The sequence below is a fragment of the Delphinus delphis genome, chromosome 7 (genome assembly GCF_949987515.2).
Source record: "Delphinus delphis chromosome 7, mDelDel1.2, whole genome shotgun sequence".
NCBI lineage: Eukaryota > Metazoa > Chordata > Mammalia > Artiodactyla > Delphinidae > Delphinus > Delphinus delphis.
Window position 1 is genome coordinate 93,927,889 of NC_082689.1, and position 21,888 is coordinate 93,949,776.

The 21,888-nt window shown below is 40.0% G+C and overlaps 1 protein-coding gene across 4 annotated transcripts in view; it reads right to left on the minus strand.

Annotated features, from left to right (window-relative positions):
* RAB3GAP1 (RAB3 GTPase activating protein catalytic subunit 1) overlaps positions 1–21,888 on the minus strand; it is a 150,698-nt gene that overhangs the window by 81,823 nt on the left and 46,987 nt on the right. The window lies entirely within an intron of this gene.

Here is a 21,888-nt window from a genome sequence, read left to right on the forward strand (position 1 = left end):
GTCAGGAAAAGAATTATCAGCCATGATGTACTTGTGCTGAGAACACGGTTTACTCTAGTATCCTAATTAAGGAATTCTTATATTCTTTTACTCAATAACATATGAGATAGGAATCACAAAATTATCAGAAAATGGCTTATTCTTGCTATGGTATCCCACAGTAATGAAAACTTCTCATTTAGTTGACAAGTCCTTTAAAAACCACAGATTTGTAGCCAAAATTTACAAAAATGTTAAGGTCAAATTGGTGATCTTGCCTCCTGAAAATTCCTACCCTATTCACTCCCCAATGTATTTTTATTTAATAATATTTTTAAAATAAATTTATAAAAGGCATTACTCATTTGCCTAATTTATTTTAACTCTATGTAAACAGTTATGAATGCTTATTTTTATGAACATTCTCAAGAAATCCCCCAAAACAGCAATAAAAAAAAAAGATTTAAAACATTTTAGGGCTTCCCTGGTGGCACAGTGGTTGAGATTCCGCCTGCCGATGCAGGGGACACAGGTTCATGCCCCGGTCTGGGAAGATCCCACATGCCGCGGAGCGGCTCGGCTCATGAGCCATGGCCGCTGAGCCTGCGCTCCGCAACAGGAGAGGCCACAACAGTGAGAGGCCCGCGTACCACAAAAAAAAAAAAAAAAATTTTAAAGTCCAACCCATAATCTGTTTACTGTTTAGATAACAAAAATTTCTTTCATCTTCTCACCTCACCTCCACCCTCCTACCCCTGAAATCAAAATTAGTTATGTAGAAGCAGCATCAAATACTGTAAAGAACCCAGAGCTGTGATTTTTAAGCTCTAAAGGTCTTTAAATACAGTTTTCTTCTTTCTTTTCTTAATGTCCTTGGAAGAAAGGAAACAAAACAATATTTTGCCTTGGTATTCCCAGGCACTAGAGTGAAACCACTGCCAACAGTTTCTTGGTCATTCTTCCAGAACTATTCCATCCATCCATTTACTCATCCTATCCTCAAAAAAGATTGCATTACATATACTTTTTGTACCTTCTTTTCAAAGGTTCATCTCCCCTACTGATCAGTACTTTGTTTCCATTACCTGGAATGTTTCCCCTACACTCAACTGCCATCACAGAATAGCAATGGATTCTTATTTTGAAGATTTATCTCAAATACCACCCCATTACCCCTGTTAAATATGCTCTCTTCTTGGATTTCGAATGTATTTTTTCTATTATCATTAAGAGATCAATATATACAAGTGGTTGACAGGTACATGAAAAGATGCTCAACATCACTAATCATCAGGGAAATGTAAATCAAAACCACAACGACAAATCGCCTTATACCTTTTAGAGTGGCTATCATCAAAAAGAAAAGAAAAACAAGCGGTTCCCTGGTGGCGCAGTGGTTAAGAATCCGCCTGCCAATGCAGGGGACATGGGTTCGAGCCCTGGTCTGGGAAGATCCCACATGCCGTGGAGCAACTAAGCCCGCGCGCCACAACTACTGAGCCTGCGCTCTGCGGCCCATGAGCCACGATTACTGAGCCCACGTGCCACAACTACTGAAGCCCGCATGCCTAGAGCCCATGCTCTGCAACAAGAGAAACCACCACAATGAGAAGCCCGCGCACCACAAAGAAGAGTAGCTCTCACTCGCCACAACTAGAGAAAGCCTGCAAGAGGCAACGAAGACCCAATGCAACCAAAAATAAATAAATAAAATTGAAAAAAAAGAAAAACAAGTACTGGCAAGGATATAAAAAAAAGGGAACCCTGGTGGGAATGTAAATTGGTGCAGCCAGCAGGAAAAACAGTATGGAGGTGCCTCCAAAATATTTTTAAACAGAGCTACCATATGATCCAGCAATTCTATTTCTGGGTGTTTATCCAAAGAAAACAAAAACTAATTCAAAAAGATATATGCACCCCCATGTTCAATGCAGCATTATTTACAATAGCCAAGATATGGAAACAACTTAAGTATCCACTGATGGATGAATGGATTAAAAAAAGGTGGTATACATATACAATGGAATATTATTCTGTCATAGAAAAGGATGAAATCTTACCATTTGCAACAACATGGATGGACTTGAGGACATTATGCTAATTGAAATAAGTCAGACAGAGAAAGACAAAATAACATATGATCTCACTTACATATGGAATCAAAAAAAAAACAAAACCAGAAAACAAACGAAAAAAACAAAAAAAACACCTAGGTCATAGATACAGACAACAGATTGTTGGCTCCCAGAGGTGGTGTGTCGGAGGTGTTCAAAATGGGTGAAAGGATCAAAAGGTACAAATTTCCAGTTATAAAGTAAGTCATGGCAATGTAATGTACAGCATGGTGACTACAGTTAATAATACTGTACTGCATATTTGCAAGTTGCTAAGAGAATAAATCTTAAAAGTTCTCATCACAAGAAAAAAGAATTGTAACTGTGTATGCTAACAGATAATAACAGGACTTACTATGGTGATCGTTTCACAATATATACAAATACCAAAGCATTATGTTGTACACCTGAAACTAATATAACATTATATATCAATTATACCTTACCAAAAAAAAAGGTTGTTTTTATGCACACTGGCTTTGTCAAGAAACCTGATTACACTTGCTAAGCCTCCTAGGGGCAGTAACGAGGAATTAATTTTTTTTTAAAGTTCAATATAAATCATTGATTTACTTTCCCTACTAGAACTACTTGAGCCTGAGATCATGCCTTCATCAAGTAAACAAACATTAGGTGGGAGCTTTAAAAAATGAGCAAAATCAACAAAACATTAAAAAATGGACAAACAGGGGCTTCCCTGGTGGCGCAGTGGTTGAGAGTCCGCCTGCCGATGCAGGGGACACAGGTTCGTGCCCCAGTCCGGGAAGATCCCACATGCCACGCAGTGGCTGGGCCTGTGAGCCATGGCCGCTGAGCCTGAGCATCCAGAGCCTGTGCTCCGCAACGGGAGAGGCCACAACAGTGAGAGGCCCGCGTACCGCAAAAAAAAAAAAAAAAAAAAAAAAAAAAAAGGACAAAGGATTTCAATAGACATTACTCTGAAGAAGATATACAAATTGCAAATAAGCACATGAAAAGATGTAGCCAACATTACTAATTATTAGGGAAATGTAAATCAAAACCACAAGATACTACTTCACATCTATTAGAATGGCTATCATTAAAAAAGCAAAACAGGGCTTCCCTGGTGGCGCAGTGGTTGAGAGTCCGCCTGCCGATGCAGGGGACGCGGGTTCGTGCCCCGGTCCGGGAGGATCCCACATGCCGCAGAGCGGCTGGGCCCGTGAGCCATGGCCGCTGAGCCTGCGCGTACGGAGCCTGTGCCCCGCAACAGGAGAGGCCACAGCAGTGAGAGGCCCGCATACCACAAAAAAAAGCAAAACAACGCAGAAAACAAATATTGACATGGATATGGAAAAATTAGAATGCTTGAGCATGACTGGTGGAAATGCTAAATGGTACAGCTGCTATGGAAAAGAACACAGTGGTTCTTCAAAAATTTAAAACACAGGATGACCAGCAATTCCACATCTGGGCCAATACCCAAAAGAATTAAAAGCATAGACTCAAAACAGATATTTGAACACCCATGTTCACAGCAGCATTATCCACAACAGTCAAAAGGTGGAAACAAACCAACTGTCAATTAACAGATGAATGGATAAACAAAATGTGGGACATACATACAATGAAATATTATTCATCCTTAAAAGGAAAGACATTCTACATACTACAACATAGATGAAATTTGAAGACATTATGTTAAGTGAAATAAGCCAGTCACAAAAGGATAAATATTTTATGATTCTACTTATATGAGGTACACAGAGTAGTCAAACTCATAGAGGCAGAAAGTAGAATGGTACTTAGCAAGAGCTAGGGTAGGAAGGAATGGGGAGTTATTGTTTAATGAATACAGAGTTTCAATATGGGAAAATGAAAAAGTTCCGAAGATGGACAGTGGTGACAGCTGCAAAAAATTTGAAAGTACTTAACGCCACTGAATGGTACACTTAAAAATGGTTAAAATGGTAAATTTTGTTGTGTGTCACCACAATAAAAAATTAATAAATAAGCAAAATTAATATATATTTCCAATAATGAGAAATATAAATGGCTAATAATTCTATTAAAAGATTTTCAACCTCAACAGTGACTAGGTAAATGAAACAAGATATCACAACCTAGGGGCTTCCCTGGTGGCGCAGTGGTTGAGAGTCTGCCTGCCAATGCAGGAGACACGGGTTCGAGCCCTGGTCTGGGAGGATCCCACATGCCGCGGAGCAACTGGGCCCGTGAGCCACAACTACTGAGCCTGCGCGTCTGGAGCCTGTGCTCCACAACAAGAGAGGCCACAACAGTGAGAGGCCCGCGCACCGCGATGAAGAGTGGTCCCCACTCACCACAACTAGAGAAAGCCCTCGCACAGAAACAAAGACCCAACACAGCAATAAATAAATAAATAAATAAATAAATCACTTTAAAAAAAGATATCACAACCTATTAAATCTGCAAAAAATATAAAACACTGATAAGATCCAGTATTGGCAAGAGCTTGGGATATGCCACACAGGTGGTGGTATAAACTCTTAAAACATTTCCATAGGACAAAAAGGTAAAATTTATCAATATTTAAAATTCACAAAATTTGGGCTTCCCTGGTGGCGCAGTGGTTGAGAGTCTGCCTGCCGATGCAGGGGACATGGGCTCGTGCCCCGGTCTGGGAAGATCCCACATGCCACAGAGCGGCTGGGCCCGTGAGCCATGGCCGCTGAGCCTGCACGTCCGGAGCCTGTGCTCCGCAACGGGAGAGGCCACAGCAGTGACAGGCCCGCGTACAGCCAAAAAAAAGAAAAAAAAGAAAAATCACAAAATTTGAATTATATCTCTCTATATCTATGCTACAAAAACATTCATACAAATGCACAAAGATATATGTACAATGAACTTCATTATAATAGTTTAATTGTGAAAAACCAGAAACAACTTTAAGCTCCTTCAACAGAGAAATGGGTAATTACAGTACCTCCCTATACTAGGAAAAATTTAACAGTCATTAAAAAAATAAGGTAAATCTGAACTTAATAAGGCTATATGAAATGCTGAGAAAAAAGAAATATTTATCACAACAATACTATAGTAAAATCCATATTAAAAAATTCCCCAATGCACAAAAATACATATACATATACCTCACATATTCATAAAAAGTATATGATGGATATAACACACATTTCACATGGTTTTGTGCTTGGTTATCCAAAATTAAGAAAGCATGAGATGTTTTAGCCCACATTTCTGTGTATGTGGAAAAGGGAAGGATGTGGAGGAGAGAGTGGAAAAAGTGAAGGGGGAATGTGATGTAAGATAATGAGTTTCATTAATAAATCTTTATATTTCCTACAGCTTCTACTTTAGCGATTTAAATTTATTCAGACCTCAAATGCATCAACATAAAAAATAAAAATCCCACTATGGCAATACTTAATAATAGAGTTGTTTTATCTAACAAATTACATATGTATACTAAATACTAAGTTTAAATATAAATGAGCCTTAGCATCACATCCTCCAATTGAGAAAGATAGGACAATCTACCACTCTTTTGTCTCTTTTGTTTTGAGACGGCTTTTTCTTTCTTGCTTGCTACAATTTTATAATCCTTACATGTATTACTTTAGAAAGAAATATATTCAGAGCCTCTTCAAACAGTATAAAGAATATATGCATAAAATAATGGATCACCAAAAACGGTGGTGGTAAACAATGACAAAACCATTTCTTTGACATATTTAAATCCCTAGCATCTACAAAGGTAACTTAGAGGGGCTTCCCTGGTGGCACAGTCGTTGAGAGTCCGCCTGCCGATGCAGGGGACATGGGTTCGTGCCGCGGTCCGGGAAGATCCCACGTGCCGTGGAGCGGCTGGGCCCGTGAGCCGTGGCCGCTGAGCCTGCTCGCCCAGAGCCTGTGCTCCACAACAGGAGAGGCCACAGCGGTGAGAGGCCCGCGTACCGCAAAAAAAAAAAAAAAAAAAAAGTGAGAAAATGGAAGTGTTCAATAAACTGCTTTTTTTCAATGTTCTCCCCCAATGATCCTTTAATATTGCATTCTGTATCTTTAATTTATAATCTACTATAACCTAGCAGGACCCTCTGGGCCCTTCCTGGAACAGGACTCCCACCCATGTCCTCTGCCTACCTTCTGTCTGTAGAAAAACTTTAGTCAAAGAATAAACTTAATCAGAGAAGTGAGAAAATGCAGAAAGAAAAACAGTCAAGCAAGACAAAATCGTAATAGTTTAGCCATAAACAAAGTCAAGGACCTTTAATTCCTCAAGGGAGGAAGAATTAAATATTCTGAGCCACATCCTTTGAGCTGTTTTGAAGATACTGAAACCCCCACCAGGTGGGAGAAGTTAACTGTCTGCGGCCATGTAGGGCCCAGACTGGTTGGAAGCAGAAGGTTGATGATGCTGACTTCCAATTACCTCACTACCAACCCATCAGAAGAATGTCCACAAGCTGACCACACACCCCACAAACCACCCCCTCCCTCACCCCGTCTTTATAAACCTTTCCTTGAAAGCCTTCGGGTCTTTTAAGCACTGGCTGCCCTGGACTCCTTGCTTGGCTCCCCGCAATAAATGCTGCACTTTCCTTCACCACAACCCAGTGCCAGTAGACTGGCTTGCCTGCACACAGGCAAATGGACCCAAGTCTGGTTCAGTAACACTGCTAGGTTATTAATTTTGGTAAAATCTAGCAATTTTATACAACATAGCTCCATTTCTTCCCCTTTGTGCAATATTGTCATATATATTATGGATACATGTTACAAACCCAACAATACAGTGCTATAATTATTGCTTAAGCAAACTTATGTTTTAAAAAAATAGGAGAATATATCTTTTGTATTTATTAGGGAATTTCCAACGCTCTTCATTTCTTCCTGTGGATACGCGTTACTGCTTTCTTTAATACTGCCAGTAAGGCAGGTGAGCCTACAATGAATTCTCTCAGGCTTTGTTTATATGACAATGTTGTTATTTCACATTTTCTTTTTTTTTAATAAATTTATTTATTTATTTTTGGCTGTGTTGGGTCCTCGTTGTACACTGCACATGGGCTCTCTCTAGTTGTGGCGAGCAGAGGCCACTCTTCATTGCAGTGTGTGGGCTTCTCATTGCAGTGGCTTCTCTTGTTGTGGAGCACAGGTTCCAGGAACACAGGCTTCAGTAGTTATGGCATACAGGCTCAGTAGTTGTGGCTCATGAGCTTAGCTGCTCCAGGCATGTGGGATCCTCCCGGACCAGGGATGGAACCCGTGTCCCCTGCATTGGCAGGTGGATTCTCAACCACTGCACCACCAGGGAAGCCCCCTCACCTTTATTTTTGAAAGTTAGTTTTGGTGGCTATAGAATTCCTGGTTGATAGTTTTTTCTGTTTCAGCACTCTGAATATGTCACTGTACTGCCCTCTGACTCCCACTGCTTTTAATGAGAAGTCAGCAAGCAGTACTGTCCTCTTGTACATGATGAGTCATTTTTCCCTTGCTGTTTTTGATTCTCTTTGTCTTTGGGTTTCAGCAAGTTGACTAGAATGTATCTAGGTGTGGTTCTCTTTTGTGTTTATCCTACTTGGAGTTCACTGAGATTCTAGGGTCCCTGAGGAATTTTTTTTTTTTTCTCCATCATACCTGGGAAGTTTTCAGCCATTATTTCTGAAATAATATTTTCTGCCCTTTTCTTTCTCTTCATCTGGGATTCCCATTACAGTATACTTTGGAACAATGATACTGACCCATGCATCTCTAAAGTTCTGTTCATCTTTCTCTAATTTTTTCTTTTATTCTTTGGATTGGATTATTTCTATTAATCTTTCAAATCTACCAACTCTTTATTCTGCTATCTCAGATCTGCTTTTGAGCATATCTGGTCAAAGTTTATTTCAGCTATCCTTTACAACTCTAGGAATTTCCATTTAGTTCTTTATTATAATTTCTATTTATTGAGGCTTCCTATTTGACTCATTGTTAGTCTATTTTTAATTCTTTCGATACAGTTCCTTTAATTCTTTGAACACACTTATAAGTGCTTTGAAGTTATTGCTGCATCCAACCTCTGGACCCCATGAAGAGTCCATTTCTACCGACTGTTTTTTTCTACTTACACATGTCACACTTCCCTGTGTGACCTTGCAAATCTATTAATTTGTGGTTGAAAATTACATTTAGATAACATATTGTAGTAAAATCAGGTCCTGTTTAACTTTCTGCTGGTTGTTAGTTTCTTTTTTGTTTGTTTGTATTTAGTAAATTGCAGACTACAACTGTGCAATCTGTATTCCCCAAAGTATTGTTACTTATGTCTCTATTCAGTAATCTTATTTTTTAGCCTGGCTCCCTAGGGGCTACCCCTTGTCTGTGTAGCTTAGTGGTAAATCAGTAATTTGGGCACAGATTGTGCTCAAATAGCTGAGCCCGTAAGGCTTTCCTTCTGCTGACTGATCTGTGTGTCCAGGTTGGGGAATGCATACAAAGTTGCAACCAGTTCTCAAGTTAGGGCTCTCTTGGGTCTTCCACGCACACATGTAGTTTCCCTATCACACAGGGATGTGTACAGAGTGTATCCAGCTCTACTATGGCTTTCATACAGGATCTCCGTGTTACATTTCTGAATAATCCACCACTGGCTTTGGACTAGGTGTGGAACCTTGACCTAGCAAAGGTACAGGGTTTCCCCATCCATTCTCAATTGAGTCTGCTACTTTTAGTAGGCAAAGCCACAGGCTTTTGCCCTCCACCCAGAATCAAATCTGCCCATCTGGCAACAGAGCTTATGGTTTTCATGGTCAACCTAGACTGGAAAGCTACAGTTCTCATCAACACAGACTGGGGAGAAGAGGGGGAGGTGACAGAAACAGCAACGGGCAAAAGGGCCAGAGGTTCCCTCTACTCTTACCTAAGCTCTAGCAGTTGTTCAAGAATAAATGCTCCTAAATTTATTTGCCTCTAGTGCCTTGAAATGGTTGTTTTGATTATTTTTTTTCCAGTTTCATACTTTTTTTTCACACTTTTTTTTTCCAGAGAGGAATTGACAATTCTTCATGTCACAGTTACCGGAAGTCCTCTAAACGTTTGCTTCTGAAAGAATAAGAACATTTTACAGGTCCTTAGGGCTAAATACCATTCTTTCAAAACTATCAGGTTCTTTTACACGTATCTCTTTCTAGGACTAGAAAAAAAATACATTAAAATCACAAATATGAATCTTTTTTTAAAAAGCTATCGTAATTATTCAACTACACAGCTGACAAGATTTCTTATGGACTGCTGCTTACGCTGTTGCTGTTTCTTTGTGGTGACCAATGAAGTGTGATTGAAGGTGAAAGCCCAAAGACCAGTCTAGACAAAGGCAAAATCAGAGACAAAAATCTGTCCTCAGTTAAATCTAGCTGTACTTTCAGTGTATTTTTCTAATCTCAGTAAAGTCTCCTCAGGCATATAACATTTATGCTCTCACTTTCTGTATTATTTTCATATAGCTGCTATAACAAATTACCACCAACTTGGCAGCTTAGAAAAACACAAATTTATTATCTTTCAGTTCTATAAGTTAGAAGTCTGACGCAAGTCTCACCAGGCTAAGTCAAGGTGTCAGCAAAGCTATATTCCTTCTGGAGACTCTAAGGGAGAATCCATTCCTTGCCTTTCCCAGTTTCTAGGGGCTACCTTCATTCCTTGGCTCATGACCTTCTTCCATCTTCAAATCCAGGAACAGCAGGCCAAGTTATTCTCACATCACAACACTCTGACACTGACTATCTTCTACCTCTTTTTTCTACTTTTAAGAACTTTTGTGATTATACTCAGCCCACCCAGATAACCCAGGAAAAATCTCCCCATCTTAAAATCAGCTGATTAGCAACCCTAATTCCATCTGCTCTCTTGATTCCTTCTTGCCACATAACCTATACTCACATGTTCTAGGATGTGGACATCTTTAGGAGGTACAGAGGTTCATTATCCTGGCCACCACACCCTCTGCTCAAAAAGTATCTCATAAATTTACCTTTGGACATAAATGTCTGCTAAGGCTAATGTCTGTGTCATTTCCAGGGCTAATTTTCTTTTAATAAGTAACAAATAATGAAGGGAATAAATCTCTAACGATGATTTCAGCATCAGGCCATTAGAAGGTATTTAAAGGATAGGTTATGTAAGGAGGCAGAGAGAATCAGCCAACAGATCACATCATTAAGAACAGTTACCTTGCCTAGACTATAAAACTTGATCGTGAAACTGTAAACAAGCCTTTGTGTCCCTGTTTTTTGAAGCAAGAGGCTTTTGCTTTAGTCTCCCAGACCTCCCCTGAATCTCAAAAGGCTGGCTCAAGAGTTAATTATTAGGAAATGTGAGCATGTAGAGACAAAGCAAAGATGTTGGGCCAAGAAACTGGTAACAATTTAGACTATAAATCAGCCATATAGCAGAGTCACTGAACTCCCAGTTCCCTGAAAGATATAAAGGTCTCACACACATTCCTAACTTGTTTTTACAGAAACCAGATCCCCACCAGATGAAAACTGCCGACCCCAAGCACGAAGACCCCAAACTGGTTGGAGCCAGAAGACTGATGATGTGTGAAACTTCACCTTGATGCCAACCAGTCCAAGAACAGAGCACAAGCTGATCATGGACCATGCGGTGCCTTGGAAAAGCCATCGCAGAGTTGGGTCTTTTGAGCATGAGCTGCCCGTTCTCCTTGCTTGGTACATTGCAATAAATGATGCACTTTACTTCACCACAACGCGGTTTTAGTTGATTGGCTGTGCTGTGCAGACCCAAGTCCAGGTTCAGCAGCAATCATGCCCACGTATCTTCTTGAGACCAGTTTTATAAAATATCCTTTAAAAAGTTAAACAGGCTTAAAACTAATCTGGCATGTGCCTGATATAAAAACTGAAACTAGGATATATCAAAATAGGTGTAGATTATAAACTTAAACCATCAAAATTCAGCATTTGACATAAATGTTCTATTTTCTAAAGATTAATAGAATCTTTAATAGATTAATAGAATTTTGATTAATCATATGTTAAGTTTTTCTCCTTCTGACAGGGTCAGTCTTTACTAACTGTATTATGTATGGTATAAATATTTTGCATAATACCTCAAATTTTCAGTGTCTGCTTTATTAACTTTAGTTCAATTAAAAGAATGAAATATTTATAAGTGAAAACTTCTGTGTATCTTATTCTTCAGTTGCTAACAACCATGGTGATTAATTTGTATCCTTGAAAATTTTAAGAATTTTTATTTTTAACAATTATAATTTTAAAATTCTGTAAAAAAACATAAGTATGCAAACATTATGAAATCTCCTTAAGATGCCCAGTTCACATTAGGCTCCAAATACACAGACACCACCTCATCTTTTGCCATTCTCCACACTCAGCTGCCATACTCCAGGCTTACCAAACTACTCACAGGTTTCAAGTTCATTTAGGCATCATCACGTCTACTGATGCTCTTCTTCGGCCTTGAATACCTTTTCATCTAACTTCACCTGGCTTATTCTCACTTGCCTTGCAGGATTCAGGTAAGGCATCACCTCTTCTGGAAACATTTTCCTGACTTGATCTGTCTAGAAAGGCAGTATCTCCTATGAGTTTGCATCAAGCCCTGTGCTGCCCTCCATGAGAGCACTTACCAACAGTGTTGCCATTTGTTCCCTTGTCTCTATCCCTCTTCTAATCCCAAAGCTCACTGAGGCAGGGACCACATTTTATCTTTCATATCCCAGTACCTGGCTCACAGTAAGTGTTTAAAAAGAATGTTTGTTGAGTAAAAGAAAACACACATACTTTTAATATGTCTAATTTTCAAATAGTTCTCAAAAGATGGTTGTTGGTCTTCTAACCTTTAAGAAAAATCAAATTTAAAAAATGGAAGTGATACAGCAGATTGACATGACACAGGTCCTCCTTCCCCCCAAACACACCAAAATACCTAATAAGACATGATAATGTTTTTGAAATACACAGCTGAACTTGAAAGAATAAAGAGGCGATTCCTGAGTCACAGAAACAAAGAGGGAACTGAATGGCAGAAGTAAGCATGCAAAGGTGACTCTGAAGAAAACCAGGGGATTATCAACTCTGGATATAGGCCCTCACAGCTAGGGACTAGGGATTGGGATTTTACAGGATAAGCCTTTCAGAGGCTAAAAGCCTATTAGTACGGCTCACAAAGCTGTCTGCAAAACTGAAGGTGCTTTGATAGACTAGACAGAGAGTGATGGAAGAAAAGTCTGTTTATGTCTGAGAATACCACATATTTAGCTTAGCTAAATTCACATAAATATTATGAATTATATCACTCTGAGACTGATAAGGTATAACCAGCTCAAGGGAAGCTGTCTTTGGCATGTATCCAGGCTAGGTTATGTCTAAATTGCCCGAGCCTCATAATAAATATAAATAAGGCTAGGTCTCGAAACTATGCTTCCAAAAGTATAATATGACTCAGATATTGGCATCCCTTGCTTATGAGGGACTGAGAGTAAGAAGCTGCATACTTTTTCTGATGATGTTACCAATCTCTCTACAAAGTACCCTAAACACATCAGTTTCCTTCTGTATCCTTTATATTTAATCAAGCATTGTCTGTGCACGGACTTTCCATCAATCCAAATCAGTACACAGGTTGTAACGTTTTGAATGGCCCCTCAGGGATATGGGTGTACATGAGGCAAGGAACTGGAACTACGACTTCTCCTTAAAGCCTGGATCTTAGAAGAGACTGCCACCTCAATAAAACAACTCCAGGCCCAGATGGTTTCAATGGCAATTCTACCAAATAGTAAAGAAGATAACATCAATTTTACACAGTTTCTTCCAGAAAACAGAAGCGAACAAATTACTTCCCAATTTATGTTATGAGGCCAGCATTTCTCTGACATCAAAATCAAAATATAGGAAAACTAAAGACCAATATTTCTTATTAACACCGACACTAAAGTCCTCAACCAAATACCTGCATATCAAATTCAGCAATACATATAAGCACAAATACAAATTACACCATGAAGAAGCTGAAGTAGAGTTCATCTTGCGATGCAAAGCTAAAGAGCTATCTACCAAAATCAACCAATGTAATCACCATATTAAAAATCTACAGAAGAAACAAATAGGGACTTCCCTGGTGGCACAATGGTTAAGAATCTGCCTAACAGTGCAGCGGACACGGGTTCGAGCCCTGGTCCGGGAAGATCCCACATGCCACAGAGCAACTAAGCCCGTGCACCACAACTACTGAGCCTGCACTCTAGAGCCCACGAGCCACAACTACTGAAGCGTGTGCGCCTAGAGCCCGTGCTCCGCAACAAGAGAAGCCACCACAATGAGAAGCCCACGCATCGCAACGAAGAGTAGCCCCCTCTCACCGCAACTGGAGAAAGCCCGCGCGCAGCAACAAAGACCCAACACAGCCAAAAAATAATTTAAAAAAAAAGAAACAAGAAACAAATGATCATATCAATTCAAGCAGAAAATGCACTTGACAAAATTCAACATCCATTCATATAAAAGCTCTCAGCGTACTAGGAATAGAACATTCTCAACCTAATAAAGAGCATCTATGAAAAAACTACACCTAACATATTTAATAGTAAAAGACTAAATGCTTTCCCTCTGAGATTAGGAGCAAGACAAAGACGTCCACTCTCATCATTCCTATTCAGTATTTTACTGGAGCCTTAGCTAGTTTAAAAGGCAAGGAAAGGCTTCCCTGGTGGTGCAGTGGTTGAGAGTCTGCCTGCCGATGCAGGGGACACGGGTTCGTGCCCCCGTCCGGGAAGATCCCACATGCCGCGGAGCAGCTGGGCCCGTGAGCCACGGCCGCTGAGCCTGCGCGTCCGGAGCCTGTGCTCCGCAACAGGAGAGGCCACAACAGTGACAGGCCCGTGTACCGCAAAAAAAAAAAAAAAAAAAAAAAAAAAGGCAAGGAGAAAAACAGAACCAGATATTGGAAAGGAAGAAATAAAACTACCCCTATGCACAGACAACATGACTGTTTACAAAGAGAATCCAAAAGACATCACAAAACTCCGAGAACTAATAACTGAATTTAGTAAGGTCATGGGATATAAGGTCAATGCACAAAAATTAGTCATATTCCTACATACTAGTAACAAAGAGTTGGATATGAAAAATGTTTAAATAATACCATTACAATAGCTCCTTTTAAAAAAGCAGTAATTAGATACAAATCTAACAAAACATATACAGGATCTGTCTGCTGAAATCAAAGAGGACCTAAATAATTGGAGAAACCATGATCATAAAATGGAAGACTTAGCATAGTAAACATACCAATTCTCCACCAAACTGATCTACAGACTCAAAGCAATTCCAATCAAAATTCTAACAGGACTTTTTGTAGACATAGATAAACCAATTCTAAAATTTAAATAGAAAAGCAAAGGAGCTAGAGTAGCCAAAACAACTTTGAAAATTAAAAAAAAAAAAAATTGAAGGAATCACACTACCTAATTTAAAGGCTTATTATAAAACTATAGCAACCAAGACACAAACCCACACAAATATGGCCAAACGATCTTGGACAAAGGTGCAAAAGTAAGTCAATGATGAAAGGAAACTCTTCAACAAATGAGGTTGGCACAAGTAAACATCCACATGCAAAAAAAAGAATCTTATCCAAAAATTAACTTGAAATGGATAACAGCTCTAAATATAAAATGTAAAACTTTTAGAATAAAACACAGAATTGACAATGTGATGAAAGTTAATATCACCAGTGACTAAGTCATGATGATAACATGACCTTCTGATATGATATGATACAAAGGCATTTCACCTCTATGGTATTCTCTCCAAAAGTCATAACCCACGTGTAACCATAAAGTAATTTTTCTTACTTTAAAAAGTTTTTAAAAAGACACAAACCCAAATTGAAGGAGATTCTACAAAATACCTGACTAGTACCCCTCAAAATCTCAAAGTGATGAAAAATGAGGAAAGAGAAATTTTCACAGAACGGAAACTAAGGAGATATAACTACATGCAATGAGGTATCCCAGATTAGATCTTGCAACAGAAAATGGATGTTAGCGGAAAAACTAGTTAAATAAAGTTTAACTAATAAAAATGTACCACTGTTGGTCTCTCAGTTTGTTTGTTTGTTTGTTTTTCTTTTTCGGTACGCGGGCCTCTCACTGTTGTGGCCTCTCCCGTTGCGGAGCAACAGGCTCCAGACGCGCAGGCTCAGCGGCCATGGCTCACGGGCGCAGCCGCTCCGCAGCATGTGGGATCTTCCCAGACCGGGGCACGAACCCGTGTCCCCTGCGTCGGCAGGGGGACTCTCAACCATTGCGCCACCGGGGAAGCCCAGTTTCTCAGTTTTGACACACATACCATGGTAACATAAACTGTTAAAAGTAGGGAAAACTGGGTGAAGGGTATTCCGGGACAGTCTGTACTATCTTTATAACTTTTCATAAATCTAAAATAAGCCAAAAAAATTTTTAAGTTTATATATTTTTATCAAATAGAAGAAAGGCTTTGTGACCTTGTGCAAGTGTTCTCGGACATGGCACTAAAGCATGATCTATAAAGTAAAAATCTAATAAACTGAACTACATCAAATTTAAAATTTTTTTTCTGGAAAAGACACTAGTAAGAGAATGAAAAGATAAACTACTGTCCAGAGGAAATATGGGTATTCAGAATATATAAAGAACTCTCAAAACACAGCAGTAAGAAAACAACCCAATTAAAAAGTGCACAAAAGACTTGAACAGACACTTCACCATAGAGTATATACGATGGCAAATAAACACATGACAGATATTCAAAATTCAAATTAAAACTAGCATGAGATATCACAACATACGTATTAGAATGGCTAAAACTAAAATAACTGACACCAAGTACTACTGCGGATATAGAGCAACTGAAACTCTCATACATTGTTGATGAGAATACAAAATGGTACAGTCACTCTGGAACTCAGTTTGGCTGTTTCTTATAAAGTTAAATATACACTCGCCATATGACTTAATCCCACCCTAGATATCTACCCAAGTAAACTGAAACTATATTTTCATATAAAACATCTATACAAAAATATTTACAGCAGCTCTATTCATAAATGTCCAATCCTAGAAACAATCCTACTACCCCTCAACAGGTAAATGATTAAACTGTGGTATATCCTTAAAACAGAATACTACTCAGCAATAAAAAGGATAAAACCATTGATAAAAAATTACTTCAGGGGCTTCCCTGGTGGCGCAGCGGTTGAGGGTCCGCCTGCCAATGCAGGGGACGCGGGTTCGTGCCCCGGTCCGGGAGGATCCCACATGCCCCAGAGCGGCTGAGCCCGTGGGCCATGGCTGCTGAGCCTGCGCGTGCGGAGCCTGTGCTCCGCAGCAGGAGAGGCCACAACAGTGAGAGGCCCATGTACCGCAAAAAAAAAAAAAAAAAAAAATTACTTCAAAGGATCTCAAAAGCATTATGCTGAGTGATAGAAGCCAGTCTCACATGATTACTCTTTGAGTCCATCTCTATGACACTCCTGAAAGGACAAAACTATAGTGATTCAGAACATATCAGTGACTGTCCGCATTATAACAAAGAAGAGGAGTTTGGGGGAGGTTACAGAACTGTTCTACATTCTGACTGTGGTAGCAATTTTAAAAAACCTATACATGGAGGTGATTTGAGAAGGTGGCGGAAGACTAAGACGCAGAGATCACCTTCCTCCCCACAGATACATCAGAAATACATCTACACATGGAACTGCTCCTATAGAACACCTACTGAACGCTGGCAGAAGACCTCTGACCTCCCAAAAGGCAAGAAACTCCCCACGTACCTGGGTAGGGCAAAAGAAAAAACAGAGACAAAACAATAGGGACGGGACCTGCACCAGTGGGAGGGAGCTGTGAAGGAGGAAGGATTCCACACACTAGAAGCCCCTTCGCAGGCGGAAACTGCGGGTGGCGGAGGGGGGAAGCTTCAGAGCCGCGGAAGAGAGCACAGCAACAGGGGAGCGGGGGGCAAAGCAGAGAGATTCCCGCACAGAGGATCAGTGCCGACCGGCACTCACCAGGCCGAGAGGTTTGTCTGCTCCCCTGCCGGGGCAGGTGAGGCTGGGAGCTGAGGCTTGGGCTTCGGTCCGATCCCAGGGAGAGGATTGGGGTTGGCGGCGTGAACACAGCCTGAAGGGGGTTAGTGCGCCACGGTTAGCCGGGAGGGAGTCCGGGAAAAATTCTGGACCTGCTGAAGAGGCAAGAGACTTTTCCTTCCCTCTTTGTTTCCTGGTGCGTGAGGAGAGGGGATTAAGAGCGCTGCTTAAAGGAGCCCCAGAGACGGGCGTGAGCCGCGACTATCAGCGGGGACCCCAGAGACGGGCATGAGACGCTAAGACTGCTGCTGCGGCCACCAAAGAAACCTGTGTGCAAGCACAGGTCACTGTCCACACCTCCCCTCCTGGGAGCCTGTGCAGCCTGCCACTGCCAGGGTCCAAAGATCCAGGGACAACTTGCCCAGGAGAATGCACGGCGTGCCGCAGGCTGGTGCAATATCACGCTGGCTGCTGCCACCGCAAGCTCACCCCACACACGTACCCCTCCATCCCCGCCCCCTGAGTGAGCCAGAGTCCGCGAATCAGCTGCTCCTTTAACCCCTTTTATTCTGAGCCATGTGGATGAAAGGCTCTTGGTGCTCCAGCCAGGAGTCAATCCTGTGCCTCTGAGGTGGGAGAGCCAACTTCAGGACACGGGTCCACAAGAGACCACCCAGCTCCACGTAATATCAAATGGCGAACAACTCCCAGAGATCTCCATCTCAACACCAAGACCCAGCTTCACTCAACGACCAGCAACTACAGTGCTTGACACCCTATGCCAAACAACTAGCAAAACAGGAACACAGCCCCATCCATTAGCAGAAAGGCTGCCTAAAATCATAACAAGGCCACAGACACGCCAAAACACACCACCAATCGTGGACCTGCCCACCAGAAAGACAAGATCCAGCCTCATCCACCAAACTACAGGCATAGTCACCTCCACCAGGAAGCCTACACAACCCACTGAACCAACCTTAGCCACTGGGGACAGACACCAAAAACAACGGGAACTATGAACCTGCAGCCTGCGAAAAAGAGACCTCAAACACAGTAAGATAAGCAAAATGAAAAGACAGAAAAAAACACAGCAGATGAAGGAGCAAGGTAAAAACCCACCAGACCTAACAAATGAAGAGGAAATAGGCAGTCTACCTGAAAAAGAGTTCAGAATATGATAGTAAAGATGATCCAAAATCTTGGAGATAGAATAGAGAAAATACAAGAAACATTTAACAAGGACCTAGAAGAACTAAAGAGGAAACAAGCAATGATGAACAACACAATAAATGAAATTAAAAATACTCTAGAAGGGATCAATAGCAGAAAAACTGAGGCAAAAGAACGCATAAGTGACCTGGAAGATAAAATAGTGGAATTAACTACTGCAGAGGAGAATAAAGAATGAAAAGAACTGAGGACAGTCTCAGAGACCTCTGGGACAACATTAAACGCACCAACATTCGAATTACAGGGGTCCCAGAAGCAGAAGAAAAAAAGAAAGGGACTGAGAAAATATTTGAAGAGATTACAGTTGAAAACTTCCCTAATATGGAAAAGGAAATAATTAATCAAGCCCAGGAAGCACAGAGAATCCCATACAGGATAAATCCAAGGAGAAACACGCCAAGAAACATATTAATCAAACTATCAAAAATTAAATACAAAGAAAACATATTAAAAGCAGCAAGGGAAAAACAACAAATAACACACAAGTGAATCCCCAAAAGGTTAACAGCTGATCTTTCAGGAGAAACTCTGCAAGCCAGAAGAAACTGGCAGGACGTATTTAAAGTGATGAAGGAGAAAAACCTACAACCAAGATTACTATACCCAGCAAGGATCTCATTCAGATTTGATGGAGAAATTAAAACCTTTACAGACAAGCAAAGCTGAGAGAGTTCAGCACCACCAAACCAGCTTTACAACAAATGCTAAAGGAACTTCTCTAGGCAAGAAACACAAGAGAAAGAAAAGACCTACAATAACAAAGCCAAAACAATTAAGAAAATGGGATTAGGAACATACATATCGATAATTACCTTAAATGTGAACGGACTAAACGCTCCCACCAAAAGACACAGATTGGCTGAATGGACACAAAAACAAGACCCGTATATATGCTGTCTACAAGAAACCCACTTCAGACCTAGGGACACATACAGACTGAAAGTGAGGGGATGGAAAAAGATATTCCATGCAAATGGAAATCAAAAGAAAGCTGGAGTAGCAATTCTTATATCAGACAAAATAGACTTTAAAATAAGGCTATTAAAAGACACAAAGAAGGACACTACATAATGATCAAGGGATCGATCCAATAAGATATAACAATTGTAAATATTTATGCACCCAACATAGGAGTACCTCAATAAATAAGGCAAATACTAACAGCCATAAAAGGGGAAATCGACAGTAACACAATCATAGTAGGGGACTTTAATACCCCACTTTCACCAAGGACAGATCATGCAAAATGAAAATAAATAAGGAAACACAAGCTTAAAATGATACATTAAACAACATGGATTTAATTGATATTTATAGGACATTCCATCCAAAAACAACAGAATACACATTTTTCTCAAGTGCTCATGGAACATTCTCCAGGGTACATCATATCTTGGGTCACAAATCAAGCCTTGGTAAATTTAAGAAAACTGAAATCGTATCAAGTATCTTTTCCAACCACAATGCTATGAGACTAGATATCAATTACAGGAAAAGATCTGTAAAAAAATACAAACACATGGACAGTAAACAATACACTACTTAATAACCAAGAGATCACTGAAGAAATCAAAGAGGAAATCAAAAAATACCTAGAAGCAAATGACAATGAAAACACGACGACCCAAGACCTATGGGATGCAGCAAAAGAGTTCTAAGAGGGAAGTTTAGAGCAATACAATCCTACCTTAATAAACGGGAAACATCTCAAATAAACAACCTAACCTTGCACCTAAAGCAATTAGAGAAAGAAGAACAAAAAAACCCCAAAGTTAGCAAAAGGAAAGAAATCATAAAGATCAGATCACAAATAAATGAAAAAGAAATGAAGGAAACGACAGCAAAGATTAATAAAACTAAAAGCTGGTTCTTTGAGAAGATAAACAAAATTGATAAACCATTAGCCAGACTCATCAAGAAAAAAAGGGAGAAGACTCAAACCAATAGAATTAGAAATGAAAAAGGAGAAGTAACAACTGACACTGCAGAAATACAAAGGATCATGAGAGATTACTACAAGCAACTCTATGCCAATAAAATGGACACCTGGAAGAAATGGACAAATTCTTAGAAATGCACAACCTGCTGAGACTGAACCAGGAAGAAATAGAAAATATGAACAGACCAATCACAAGCACTGAAATTGAAACTGAGATTAAAAATCTTCCAACAAACAAAACCCCAGGACCAGATGGCTTCACAGGCGAATTCTATCAAACATTTAGAGAAGAGCTAACACCTATCCTTCTCAAACTCTTCCAAAATACAGCAGAGGGAGGAACACTCCCAAATTCATTCTACGAGGCCACCATCACCTTAATACCAAAACCAGACAAGGATGTCACAAAGAAAGAAAACTATAGGCCAATATCACTGATGAACATAGATGCAAAAATCCTCAACAAAATTCTAGCAAACAGGATCCAACAGCACATTAAAAGGATCATACACCATGATCAAGTGAGGTTTATTCCAGGAATGCAAGGATTCTTCAATATATGCAAATCAATAATGTGATACACCATATTAACAAATTGAAGGAGAAAAACCATACGATCCTCTCAAATGATGCAGAGAAAGATTTCGACAAAATTCAACACCCATTTATGATAAAAACCCTGCAGAAAGTAGGCATAGAGAGAACTTTCCTCAACATAATAAAGGCCATATATGACAAACCCACAGCCAACATCGTTCTCAATGGTGAAAAACTGAAACCATTTCCACTAAGATCAAGAACAAGACAAGGTCGCCCACTCTCACCACTATTATTCAACATAGCTTGGGAAGTTTTAGCCACAGCAATCAGAGAAAAAAAAGAAATAAAAGGAATCCAAATTGGAAAAGAAGAATTCAAGCTGTCACTGTTTGCAGATGACGTGATACTCTACATAGAGAATCCTAAAGATGCTACCAGAAAACTACTAGAGCTAATCAATGAATTTGGTAAAGTAGCAGGATACAAAATTTGTGCATAGAGACTCTGGCATTCCTATACACTAATGATGAAAAATCTAAAAGTGAAATTAAGAAAACACTCCCACTTACCATTGCAACAAGAAGAATAAAATATGTAGGAATAAACCTACCTAAGGAGACAAAAGACCTATATGCAGAAAATTATAAGACACTCATGAAAGAAATTAAAGTTGATATAAATAGATGAAGAGATATACCATGTTCTTGTTTGGAAGAATCAACGCTGTGAAAATGACTGTACTACCCAAAGCAATCCACAGATTCAATGCAATCCCTATCAAACTACCACTGGCATTTTTCATAGAACTAGAACAAAACATTTCACAATCTGTATGGAAACACAAAAGACCCCGAAGAGCCAAAGCAATTTTGAGAACGAAAAATGGAGCTGGAGGAATCAGGCTCCCTGACTTCAGACTATACTACAAAGCTACAGTAATCAAGACAGTATGGTACTGGCACAAAACAGAAATATAAACCAATGGAACAGGACAGAAAACCCAGAGATAAACCCACGCACATATGGTCACCT